The 12,664-nt window shown below is 45.3% G+C and overlaps 1 non-coding gene across 1 annotated transcript; it reads left to right on the top strand.

Annotated features, from left to right (window-relative positions):
• Nucleotides 1-1,473: 1,473 nt before the first annotated feature.
• Nucleotides 1,474-1,546, top strand: TRNAE-UUC (transfer RNA glutamic acid (anticodon UUC)). The gene has a single exon. It is a non-coding gene; the product is annotated as a tRNA-Glu (tRNA).
• Nucleotides 1,547-12,664: the final 11,118 nt, after the last annotated feature.

The raw sequence follows: 12,664 nt of genomic DNA, 5'->3' as shown, positions 1-12,664 counted from the left end.
ATGTCTCTCCTAGCTTCAAGGGAGGCTGGGGAATGTGGTTGCTTCCTGGATGACCTTTTGCTCAGATAAATCTTGGTATTTTATTATGAAGAAAGAGGAAGAAGGAGGAGAAGAAGAAGAAAGAGAAAGAGAGAAGAATAAATTTTGGAGTTTTTGCAGAATTTGGAACTGGAAGGTAGACATGAGAGCATGGAGTGTGTGCTAAGTAGCTTCAGTCATGTCTGACTCCTTGTGACCCCATGGCCGTAGTCCATCAGGCTCTTCTGTCCATGGGATTTTCCAGGTGAGAATACTGGAGAGGGTTGCCATACCTTCACCCAGGGGATCTTCCCGACCCAGGGGTCAAACCCATGTCTCTTATGTCTCCTGCATCAAACCCATCTCTCTTATGTCTCCTGCATTGGCAGGTGGGTTCTTTACCACTAGTCATGCCTGGAAAGTCCCTTAGATCACGGCACCAAGGTGTAAAACCAGTCAGACAAGAATTGATGATGAGTGTCTTCTAGTTTAAACACCCTTTGGGGTCATCTGCCAGGGATCCTCGGACTAGATCAGGTCCCCTGCTTTACCCTGTGACACCACAGTGGGCTTTTCCTGTCAAAGCTCTGATCACACCCGCAATTGATTATTTGTCTAATGACCATCTTCTCTGCTAGAGTGGAAACTCCATGAGGACAGAAGCCACATCTGTCTTATTTGATGCTGTATCTGCAGTGCTATCGTAGGGCTTGGTACTAGTGGGGCCCAATAAATGTTTGTTGAATGAAGGGGTAACAAAGAGAGACCTAGACTCTTCTCTCAAGACAGTCACAACCCAACTGGATAAGTGGGGATACAGACACGCATGCAGTTACTGCATTGGGCAAGCCCTATAATAGTAGAATTCAGAAACTGACATGAGAATACAAAGAAAATAGCCTCCAAATGAGAATATGGCAGCTGTTGTTGAATGCCGCAGAGCTGAAATCCAGGTTCCACTCCTCAACCAAGCAATGGAGAAATCAGATTGCATCCAATGGGACTGCCAACCTTGACGTGTGACTAGAGTTTATGCTTCAGATAAATGGTTTACTGCCTCAGCCCCCCAACCACACGAAGTGCACATTCTTTAAAGACTCAACTGTGACCATCACATTTCTATGGCAATTTCTCTGATTCCCCCTACACCACCCTACCCTGTTCAGACAGCCCCGATTCCTTCCTCCCTGTGTCCCCTATTGTTCCCTACACTTAAGTCTGTCACAGCACCTGCAACCCTTCAGAGCGCTTACAGTTCAGATGTCTCTCAGACTCCCCTCAGTGAAAGCTCCCTGAGGTCAGGGGCTGTGCTTATATATCCATATTTCTTAGCATATCACATAGGGTCTGGTGTTCAGAAGACGTTCAGCATCCTGAATGATGGAAGTCAGTCCATGGCTTGGAACATACTTCCAGAGCAAGGAAGCTGTGCTCATTAAAATACTTACTGGTATGTCCCTGGTGGTCCAGTGGTTAAGACACTGCACTTTCAATGCAGGGGGCCCAGGTTCGACCCTTGGTCAGGAAACTAAGATCCCACATCCTCAGCTAAGTACTCATGCTACAACTATTGAGCCTGCATGCTGCAATGAAGACTCGGTGCAGCCAAAATAATAATTAGAAAATACTGCATTTGCAGTCATTTCTTTACAGGTGAGTAGGATCGTGGCTGGAGAGGGCAATGGCACCCCACTCCAGTACTCTTGCCTGGAAAATCCCATGGACGGGGGAGCCTGGTGAGCTGCAGTCCATGGGGTCGCTGAGGGTCGGACACGACTGAGCGACTTCACTTTCACTGCTCGCTTTCATGCATTGGAGAAGGAAATGGCAACCCACTCCAGTGTTCTTGCCTGGAGAATCCCAGGGACGGGGGAGCCTGGTGGGCTGCCGTCTATGGGGTCTCGCAGAGTCGGACACGACTGAGTGACTTCACTTTCCCTTTTCACTTTCATGCATTGGAGAAGGAAATGGCAACCCACTCCAGTGTTCTTGCCTGGAGAATCCCAGGGATGGGGGAGTCTGGTGGGCTGCCATCTCTGGGGTCGCACAGAGTTGGACACGACTGAAGTGACTTAGCAGCAGCAGCAGCGGGATCATGGCAGGTAGCTGTGGGCCCTGACTCTTGGTTAGAGGAAGGGGAATCTTAATTGGGAGCAGTGGGACTTTCTGATGATCTTCAGTGTCTCAGCATCATTGGCTCAGGGACAATGAGTGGGAAATGACACAAGCACCAAAGGTTCAGGAGATGCTGATGCAGCAACAAAGCAGGTGCCAGCTGAGGTTCAAGTGGCTTCAGGGGCTGGTTTGTGCAAGCACCACTGCTGAAGATTTCTTGGATATACCAGGGCATAGTCCTTGATGGGCTACCTGGACCAAATCCCATCCTTTCAGAACACTTGGATGTGTATTGCATCTTAGCGCTATGTTTAGGGATGTGGTCCCAAATGCTTCCGAGTCCTCACTTTGTTTTAACTTCCTTCCTTTTGGGGAGGTCAGACCAGTGAGTGACTCACTCAGAGACTACTGGGTGCTGAACATAAGCTGTTCTCTGCAGAGTCAGCTGGCAGTTCTCAGGGAAGTCACAGTCAAAGAGAGCCAAAACAAGGTAATGCCAAACAAACCAAGAACCACCAGGGCCTGCTATGTTGTAGGACTGATCTACTTGTTCAAAGTGCTTTCATATAATACTTTTATTTGATCTTGACAGAAATTCTCTCAGACCAGCAGAGAGGGTACAGGCACAGAAAGCCAAGGAGAATTGCTCATCCAAGGTCACTCAGCAAGGTAGAATAAAGGGGGGGAAAGCCAACACTCTCCAAGTAAAGGACAACAGATGGAGGAAAGCTACAGAAAGATCAATTTTCTCTCAATTCAAAGGGAAGGTTCTAACAGGCAGAGCTGTGCTCTGGAGGTGAGGGGGAGCTGCCTCCAAGGTGCCCAGGTGTTGGTGGGCTGGCAGCCTGGAAAGCTCTGGAGAGATAGAGGGCAGGAGTGGAGGATTCTTGTATATGATAACCCTTAGGTTTCTTTCATCCCTGGCATTTCTGATGTTGGGGGAAATGGCATCAGTTGGTCCAAAAGGACTCTGAAGCTTATAAACAAGCAACCAGCCCTTAGCTTACCCTTCAGGTCCGAAGTCCAGGAATGAGACTGTGACCTGCTCTTTTGCTTTCCACCTGTGTGCTGCCCTCTGGGCCTCCCCTGGTACCCCAGCTGCACCTGCACCCCCCACACCCCATCTGCAGCCCCAACGCTCAGTGTAGGCTAATCTCACCTGAAATTACCATGTGCTGCTGCAAAAGCACCGACCACACTCTCTGGAGACCCTGTGTCACTAGGAACAGCCTGGCCAGTTGACCCTGGGCTCACGGCTGCCCCACTGAGTTGTGGCTACCTCGTCCACGCTAGTGCCAAGCCCTCAGCTTGGACTATGCAATTAGAAATTCACCCTTAGCACCAAGGGGAAGACTAGTTTTCTAGATCCAAGAGTAGAACTTGAGCAAGTTCTTTCTCTATATATGAATGGACTTTGCACAGTCTCAGGTTTCCAAGGGGATACAGTAAAAACACAAGCCAGCTTCAATATGGCCTCATCAATACTGACCCTCACTGGAGCAAAAAAGGATAGGACTCCTGGCCAGAAAAGAAAGCTGAGGTTACAGGTTTTCAGTCTGCATACACAAACACTTTGAACACAGCATTGACTTCTATCCTATTCTATCTTATCTTACCCTCTTTTCTCCTCTCCTCTCCCATTCGATAGCTAATCTGTTTTACTACAAGCAAATTGCATCAGTTTTATGACTAAGACTTACCAGCTTTAACTACCTTGGGGGATACTTGAGACATCAAAGAAAGCCTTGCTACAAAATAGAACTTACCTGGAGGGCTCTAGGCTCTAATGAAAGAGGATGATCCCCTTAATTAATAGTTAACTTCTTCCCTACAGAGTCCTTGACTGGACTCACATCTCACAGATACTCTTTCCATCCTTCGGTCTGGCATATGCTCTTTTCTTTTTCTAAACACTTTCCTTTCTAATCCCCCACACTCATCTTCTTTCACCTGACTAATTTCTGCTCACTCCTCAGGTCTCCTTTTAGAGCCTACTTCCCTTGGGAAGCTCTTATTCCTCTTCAAGAATGAATTAAATGTCTTTCTTATATCTTTCCAATGCAGTAACCACATTCAATTGAGCAGTTATGAACCATAGGACCCTAAGGAAGACCAGTGACATCAGAGATATGTTGCATAGTGTACAACCTGAACAAGTGTCTATGGCTGCCTTGCTCCCATAGTTCTCTGTACTTCCTGTTAGAGTAGCAGCTACCTTGAATGGTGCGTGCCTGTTTTCTCATGCTGTTTCTTAAGGAAAAGGATCTTTTCTTGAGCATTGTCATGTTCCTAGGGCCTCAATAAATGTTTGTTAAATTAACTGACAAATATCTTTTAAAAATTCAATACCACACATACCTCTGACTGTATATTATAACTGCTTTCTGTTTGCTTTTTACTTTCTTCTACTTCTTTCTCTGTATTCTTCTACCTATCAGTCAAACTCTTGCATCCAGGCCCTGTCAATACCTGCTATTCCATCAGAGCAGGGAAAGCCTTTCACAGTTGGAGTTTCCTTGGGCTGCTGTAACAAGCTACCACAAACCAGATAGCTTCAATAATAGAGATGTATAGTTTCATAGTTGGGGAGGCTGGAAGTTCAAAATCAAGGTGTTGGCAGGGCTTCACTACCTGGAAAACATGCAGGCAAGAATACTTCTTATAGCTTCTGCTTTTTCCTGGCATTTTTGGCATTCTTTGGCTTATAGATGGATCACTCCCATCCCTGCTGCCTTTGTTACATGGCCATCTTCTCCCTCTGCATCTGTGTCTTCATATGGCCATCTTCTTACTAGTACACTATCATTGAATTAGGGCTCATGCTAATGACTTCATCTTAACTTGATAGAATCTACAAAGTCCCTATTCCTGAATAAGGTCACATTCACAGGTACTAGAGATTAAAGCTTCCATATATCTTTGGGGAGGGACACAATTCAACATGTACCCATAGTATAGACAGTGTTTTTTCACACTTTAGCATGCATCAAAATGACGTAGCACGCATGCTCAGCCACTCCAGTCATGTCCGACTTTTTGTGACGCTATGGACCATAGCCCACCAGCCTTCTCTGTCTATGGGATTTCCAAGGCAAGAATACTGCAGAGGGCTGCCATGCCCTCCTCTAGGTTACCTTCCCCACCCAGGGACCGAACTCACAGCTCCTATGTCTCCTGCATTGCAGGCTGATTCTTTACCACTGAGCCACCAGGGAAGCCCAAAATAACCTAAAGTATTTGTTAAAATACAGACTGCTGAATCACATACCCAGTTTCTGATTCAGGAAATCAGGGGTGGGGCTTAACAGTGTGCGTTTCTAACAAGTTCCCACGGATGCTGCTGCTGCTGGTCTTCCTGGCAGCACACTCAGAACCACCCGTGTAAGACCTTGAGCTCAAGATGCAGTCCGTGGACCAGCAGCGTGAGCATCACTAGGGAGCCTGTTAGAAACACAGGCCCTCTCTTTCTGCCTGTACCTTTAGACCTATGGGATCAAATTTTTCATTCTATTAAGTGATGGGCCCCAGCACAAGTAGGGAAGTCAACTGGCCCTGGACAGAGAGGCCAGGTTCTATAAAGTCAAGCCAGGAAGCTCAGTCCCAGTCAAGTTGGCCTCCTCACAGAGGTCTCAGAGAGCCTCAGTTGGTATCTGGTTCATGTAAGAGGCCACACCTCTCCTACAGGTCCCCCACATCTACCCTCAAACCTGCCCAAGTTTTGGGGATACTGGGAAGTCACACCTGGGATCAAGTTCTCAGATAAGCGACTGAATTTCAGGTTGTATACACCACCTTTGCCAGAGAGAAAATAGGGCTAACTCTGAGAAGCCAAAGAGACATACTCACTGGCCAGAGGGAATTACAAGACTCCAGAAGTACAAAAAAGTGTACAAGAGAAATGTATTATAAGGGTTTTTTCCCCCGTGGACTCATGCCTGATCTCTTGGCTTATCTTTCATTCTTTTAGTGCAATCTGTTACATAACTATTTATTTTCAAGGCTACTCTAATTTTAGAAACAGGTTTACTTTGCTGTGATAAGGTGTGTGCTTTAAAAGAAAGAGTAGAAAATGGTACAGCTCTTATGAGTTCCTCTGAATGCTCCAAAAGATTGTGAAATTCCATCTATTAACATAGCTATATTTCCCAGTGAAATTGTTTGGGGTGAGATGTTTGTTCTGGCAAGGACTGTTTTAAGTGATGACTATCATGGTTTTCTAAATAAAGAACCAGGCCCCAACCTGACCCTGAACTAAAATAAAGGAAAGCTCCGATATCCAAAACGTTCTAGAGACTCAGCCCACACCTTTTTACACTGGGCTGGGTCTATGGCCTCTCCTTGGCTCTTCAGCTGAGCCAGCCAGAGTTGTTTAAAGGTAGGTAGCACCCACTGAAACCTTTCATCTGTACAAAGATTTGTTCCCTCCCTAAGAGATGCTCTCAAAGTCAGTCCTCTCGTGTGAAAATATGACTTACAAGCAGTAGCAGAGTTTCAGAGCTGATACCTGTCTTACAGCTTATCAACTTCAATCTCTCCCTTTTATAGGTACAGAGAAAAGTGACTCAACCTGGCTTTCACAACTAGCCTGTGGCACAACCTTGAGTAAATTTCAGATCCAGTTACTTTCCAGAACTTTCCAAGCCACCCTCTCATCCTACCATCTGCCCTGGAGATAAACGGACTGAAGTTAACTCTAAACTAGTAACCTGCCACGTTGCTTCATACCATCACCAGCCTACATCTGTGTTCTCTATTCCAAACCAACTGAGGACAGGAGTGTTAGCCCCAAACTGTTTCCAAAGCAGGACAAGGTCAGGGATAAACCTACCACCCCCAAACCAAGGACTAGGGGGCTGTCTCACAGCACTGGGCAATTCAAGAGCACTTGGGAGGCACACAGATAGGTGAGCAGAACCAGGCTGCTGGACCAGGTTCTATAGAAACTGGGAGCACAGCCTCCATCTAACAAGGCAGCTATTAATAATACGCACCCCCGGTAGATGGGAGCCTTTGGACGGAGGGACCAAGGATACCAGACAGACCCATTTTTTAAAAGATAGTAGAATTTTGTATGTGTCTATAAGTGAAATCTCTCACATTTAAAATATTGGCTCACATTCTAAATGTCTTTCAAAACCCTCGCAGGCTAAACACAACCCAGCCCATGAGCCGCTGACACAGCTGCCGCAGCGTAGCATAGGTCAATGATGGACACTACAGCAGGACAGACCAGTGCAAATCCTGGTTCAGCCCCTGTCTGTGACCTTGGGCAATATACCGCTCTAAACTTCAGTTTCCTAATCCTTAAAACAAAGATAATATTGGTCTTATTTCACAGTGTTCTTGGGAAGATTAGGTGACATCATGTAGATGAAGCACTCAGAAGTCTGCCAGGCACATAATACTAGATAACAGTTAGCACTGCCACTATTATAAGCTGAATCATAATGACCCGAAGGCTCCCCAGTCAGAGCTCCGCCCAGAAAACCCTCTCAAGCAAGGCCAGAACTTGTAGGCCCTTGTGGCCAGGTCCCGGCACAGCATCTTCTGTGACTCCACGACCTCTGCTGAGCATCTTTTGTTAGCATAACACAGCATCCTTGCTTGTAGTTCCCCACCGTCGTTGTTTAGTCGCTCAGTCGTGTCCAACTCCTTTGCACCCCTATGGACTGTAGCCCGCCAGGCTTCTCTGTCCATGGAATTCTCCAGGCAAGAATACTGGAGTGGGTTGTCATTTCCTTCTTCAGGGGATCTTCCTGACTCAGGCATGGAACCTGCGTCTCCTGCACTGGCAGGCAGATTCTTTACCACTGAGCCACCTGGGAAGCCCATAGTTCCTGGTGGGAATGGACAAATCCAGCATACCTGGCAGGCTGCTCACACCATAGGGGAGAGACCTGGAGGGCTCCAGGGCATGGCCAGGGGCTGTGAGCATGCACAGAGGGAAGAATGGCTCAGGCGCTAGGCCTGCAGTATTGGGTCAGGAGGTGAACACCAGTCCAGCACCAGCTCAGACGATCTGGTATAAGAATGTGGCCCCTGACCTGAAAGAGAGTTTGGTTCTGTTCTTTCTCAGCCAGTCAGGCAGCCACAAATGATGTGCCCAAGACAGGGATCTGGCCTGCAGTGCCTGATGGGGCCACGAAGGTTTCAGTGTGATTGAAAACTCTTTGAAATGCTGCCCAACCAGTGCTTTGGGTGATACTTAAATTCCCAGCAAGGATGGAACGAAATTTGGAAAGAGATGCTGGGAATTCCCTGATGGTTGGTAGTTAGGACTCTGCGCTTTCACTGCAGAGATCATGGGTCAATCCCTGATTGGGGAACTGTTAATAAAATTCCACAAGCTGGGTGTTGTGGCCAAAATTTTTTTAAAAAAAGAAAAGAAAGAGATGCTGTGGTGCTTGATATTCATGGTGCTTGGTTTCTGGGGATCTTAGTGCCCTTGTAGAAATGCAAATTTGCCTCTGCTCACTGAAGGCTGGGAGCTGGATCTCTTCAGAGCATAAAAAAGCTGCTCAAGTGAGCAGGGCTTCAAGACTTCACAGGGCATAGTCCACAGTGGGAACAGCTAGGATGGAGGAACCCAACACATGAAACACTCAGGCAGGAAGGATGGAAACATTGAAAATAGCCTTGACAGAATTAACTCTCTTTTGAAGAGATTTAAAAAAATGTCCTAAAAGTTATTTTGCTTAACACTATCTGCATAAACCAGAGGTCATTGAAATGATAAATAGTCCCCTATCTCTCAGGCAACAGATAAGGACTATTTTAAAGATGCCCCATTCTGTGGACACTACTGTCTTGAATATTTTATAAATTCCTGATAAATTGTATATTGGAAAAATGCTTCTTATTCTATTTCCAGTTCCTTTCACAGACATGGAAGAAAATAGACCAAGATGAAGGATTTAATATTTATGCAGTACCTAGTATCCCCCCTTTTTTTTTTCTAGAAAATATATCCACGCTCCTTTTTTTCTCCCAAATCCAATTCTCTTGTCAGTGCTGCAAAAGAATTCATTATTTATAGGAGTTCCAGGGAAGCATGCTGTAGCATAGTTCTAAGAGGTGATAGTGTGTGGTTCTTCATTTGCCAGGTTTTTAGAGTCGAAGAGAACAGAGTTTCAGGTCGTACTTCACCACTCCCTAGATGTGAACTTGGGCAAATCGCTGAACCTTTCCAAGCTTAGTTTCTCACAGCTATAAAATGAAGCTAATATGAGGCTCTATTTCAGAAGACTGTTCTGAAAATCAAATGAGTTAATGAACATAAAATACTTAGCGAGTGCATATTAAGTGCAAGAATTGGACACGACTTAGTGACTAAACCACCACTATTAAGTGTTAAACCAATGTGTGTGTGAAGTTGCTTCAGTCATGTCTGACTCCTTTTGACCCTATGGACTGTATGTAGCCCACCAAGCTCCCCTGTCCATGGGATTCTCCAGGCAAGAACACTGGAGTGGGTTGCCATGCCCTCCTCCAGGGGATCTTCCCCACCCAATGATCAAAGCCACATCTGGTATGTCTCTTGCATTGGCAGGCAAATTAATGTTAGCTGTTGTTAAAATTTCCTCCAATTTAACTCTTAAAAAGAAATCCACATTTTAAAAAGTGGCTTTTCCTTAAAGTGGTATGCCTTATTGAAGATGTGCTTCAGTTTCTGGAGGAAGAACATGGAAGAGGTAAAGCATTTTCACTACTTTGCAAGGCTCATGTATTGGGGCTTCCCCTAAAAGCATGGTAGGGAAGACGTCTGAAGACACAAGGGAGTTTCAGACTCGGACTGACCTTCAGGGTTTCCTGAGTTGGAGCAGAGTGACAGGAGCTTTATACTTGCTACTGATCAGTTACTTCAGTTCAGTTCAGTTCAGTTCAGTCACTCAGTCATGTCCGACTCTTTGCGACCCCATGAATCGCAGCATGCCAGGCCTCCCTGTCCATCACCAACTCCCGGAGTTCACTCAGACTCATGTCCATCAAGTCAGTGTTGCCATCCAGCCATCTCATCCTCTGTCATCCCCTCCTCCTCCTGCCCCCAATCCTTCCCAACATCAGAGACTTTTCCAATGAGTCAACTCTTCTCATGAGGTGGCCAAAGTACTGGAGTTTCAGCTTTAGCATCATTCCTTCCAAAGAACACTCAGGACTGATCTCCTTCAGAATGGACTGGTTGGATCTCCGTGCAGTCCAAGGGACTCTCAAGAGTCTTCTCCAATACCACATTTCAAAAGCATCTGGTTGTGAGCTAACCCAAGAAAGGGGCTCACCTGAGTGGGGAGACTCATTGCAGGGGGGCAAGAGAGGGTGACCAGCCAACAGCATCTCCAGCAGCAGGTCAGCCAGCCATTCACTGAAAGGGAAGGGGCACCTGGTGGCAAACCCCAGTTTCCACTACAACTCAGTTGGACTCTTTCTGTCTTTAAAAAAAAAAGCTGTATTTTTTTGTCTAAAGAGCTCTCAGCACTTCACAAACTAGCACATTTTTCTCATCCATTTGCAGATGGCTCTTGAAAAAGTGAGGGGCTCCTTGCCCTGCTCAGGCCATTTTCACATAATGAGAAGTGACCGTGGCAAGCCAGGAACAGTGATAGGGAATCACACACAGGGGTCCTGCCATTCAACAAGGATTCTGCTACTGCATTATTGCTTGCTTCTTATTTTGCTACCATATCCAGTTGCCGTTAAGGCCCAATCTGAATGTTATTTGGGGTTTTGTTTCATGGAGAATGATGACTTCTCAGGGATCCACCTCATTTTAAGAGCATCATGAACTTTCTCAAGCATCTTCCATGGCCATAACTCAGTTTCAGGACTAGGAAAGTGGGAATGGATGAGGATGCCTGGGATGCCTGCCAATCAAATGAAGCAGGGAGTCTAAGGGAAACAGAACTTCTTGCCCAGACACCCAGGAGCCAGGCCTTCCTACACCTTGCCCCTCACCCTTCTCTCTCAGCTATGTTAGGAATCCAGCTATCTTAAATCACAGTCCATGCCAGGGACAGCTTCCAAGAGGGCCAGTTACACCGTCCAGGGTGTGACCACTCAGGGAAGAGTCTTGATGTCTGGACACTACAGGACATTTCTAAGCTAGCTGACAGGTATGCAATTTCTGGCCCTAGAAAAACTGCGATTTCAGCATTCCTGCAGGATTCACCAATACATCCTTTTTTCCTACATGATAAGAGTTTGAAACATACAGTGCATTAATTCCCCTTGGAGTTCACATGGTCCTTAAGGCTTTGTTTTTATCTTTTGCTGTATATCAGGAAAGGAGCTCCTGGAGCCATCAGAGTTTCCCAGATTCTGTCTTCAGAAAAAGAACAGAGTAGCTTGTTTCAGACAAATAGGATTCATGTCAAAAAGTATTAAATGAGTCAAAGAAGAACATTTTATACTCAACAAAGATACATTCTACACTGAAGATCTCATCACTGAAAGCTTTCTATAATAATAACAAAGTATGCTAGAAACATAAGGGGGAAAATACTTGAAATACAGTATTTGTAGGAGACTTTTAAACACACATATCTCAAATTTTGACAGCTGAAATAAAAAAAAGTTGTCAAAAACAGAAAAAAGTCTGAATCGTAGCTAAAATTTTTCTTTTACAAAGAGAAAATATGACATCTTTATAAGCTTCTGTGGAACATTTACAAAGAGTGATCATAAATAAGGTACAAAGATGAGCTAAATAAGTTCCAAAGCATAAAATTTATATGGGCCATTTTACCATATCAGAAAGTGATAAAGTGGAAATTAAACAAACAAATAAAACATCCACTTGAGGTGAATGGCAAAGTCCCAAACAGTTATCATGAGGAAGTGAAATAAAAATGACACATATAGGCTATTTTTATTTATTATTTTTTAATTAGAAAGTCAAATTGAGGTATAATTGACATAGCATGACATTATGCTATTTTTAAAATAATGAAATAAGAATATTTTTCGTGCATTCATGTAATGAACACTTGGAAGTGAAAGTCGTTTGGTTGTGTTCAATTCTTTGTGACCCCATGGACCGTAGCCTGCCAGACTCCTCTATCCGTGGAATTCTCCAGGCCAGCATGCTAGAGTGGGTACCCATTTCTTTCCCCAGGGGATCTTCCCAACTCAGGGATCAAACCCAGGTCTCCCTACTTTCAGGCAGATTCTTTACCATCTGAGCCACCAGAGAAGCCCCAGTTAACACTTAGTGATCACCTATTAGATACTAGACATTGTCTCACAGCAGGATACACAGCACTGAGAAGACAAACTCTGTTCTCATGGGCTTATATTTTACTAGAGTAGGGGAAGATAGCTGATAAAGAAGGACACCAACAAAGCAAGAAAATATCACGGGGTGATACTTGCTTTAACAACAGGAAACAGAATGATAGGGCTAGGGGTGCCTGGCATGGGGGTGGGGAGGATGGTAGTATTTTGGCTGGGAAAGCCCCTCTGAGATGGCATTTAAGCTGACCTCTGAATGTCAGGAAGAATTCACCATGTCAGAATCTGGGAAAAGAACATTCCTTTA

This window comes from Bos taurus, chromosome 3, assembly GCF_002263795.3.
Source record: "Bos taurus isolate L1 Dominette 01449 registration number 42190680 breed Hereford chromosome 3, ARS-UCD2.0, whole genome shotgun sequence".
NCBI lineage: Eukaryota > Metazoa > Chordata > Mammalia > Artiodactyla > Bovidae > Bos > Bos taurus.
Note: the sequence above shows the minus strand (reverse complement) of the source record. Positions and strands in the feature narration are given on the sequence as shown.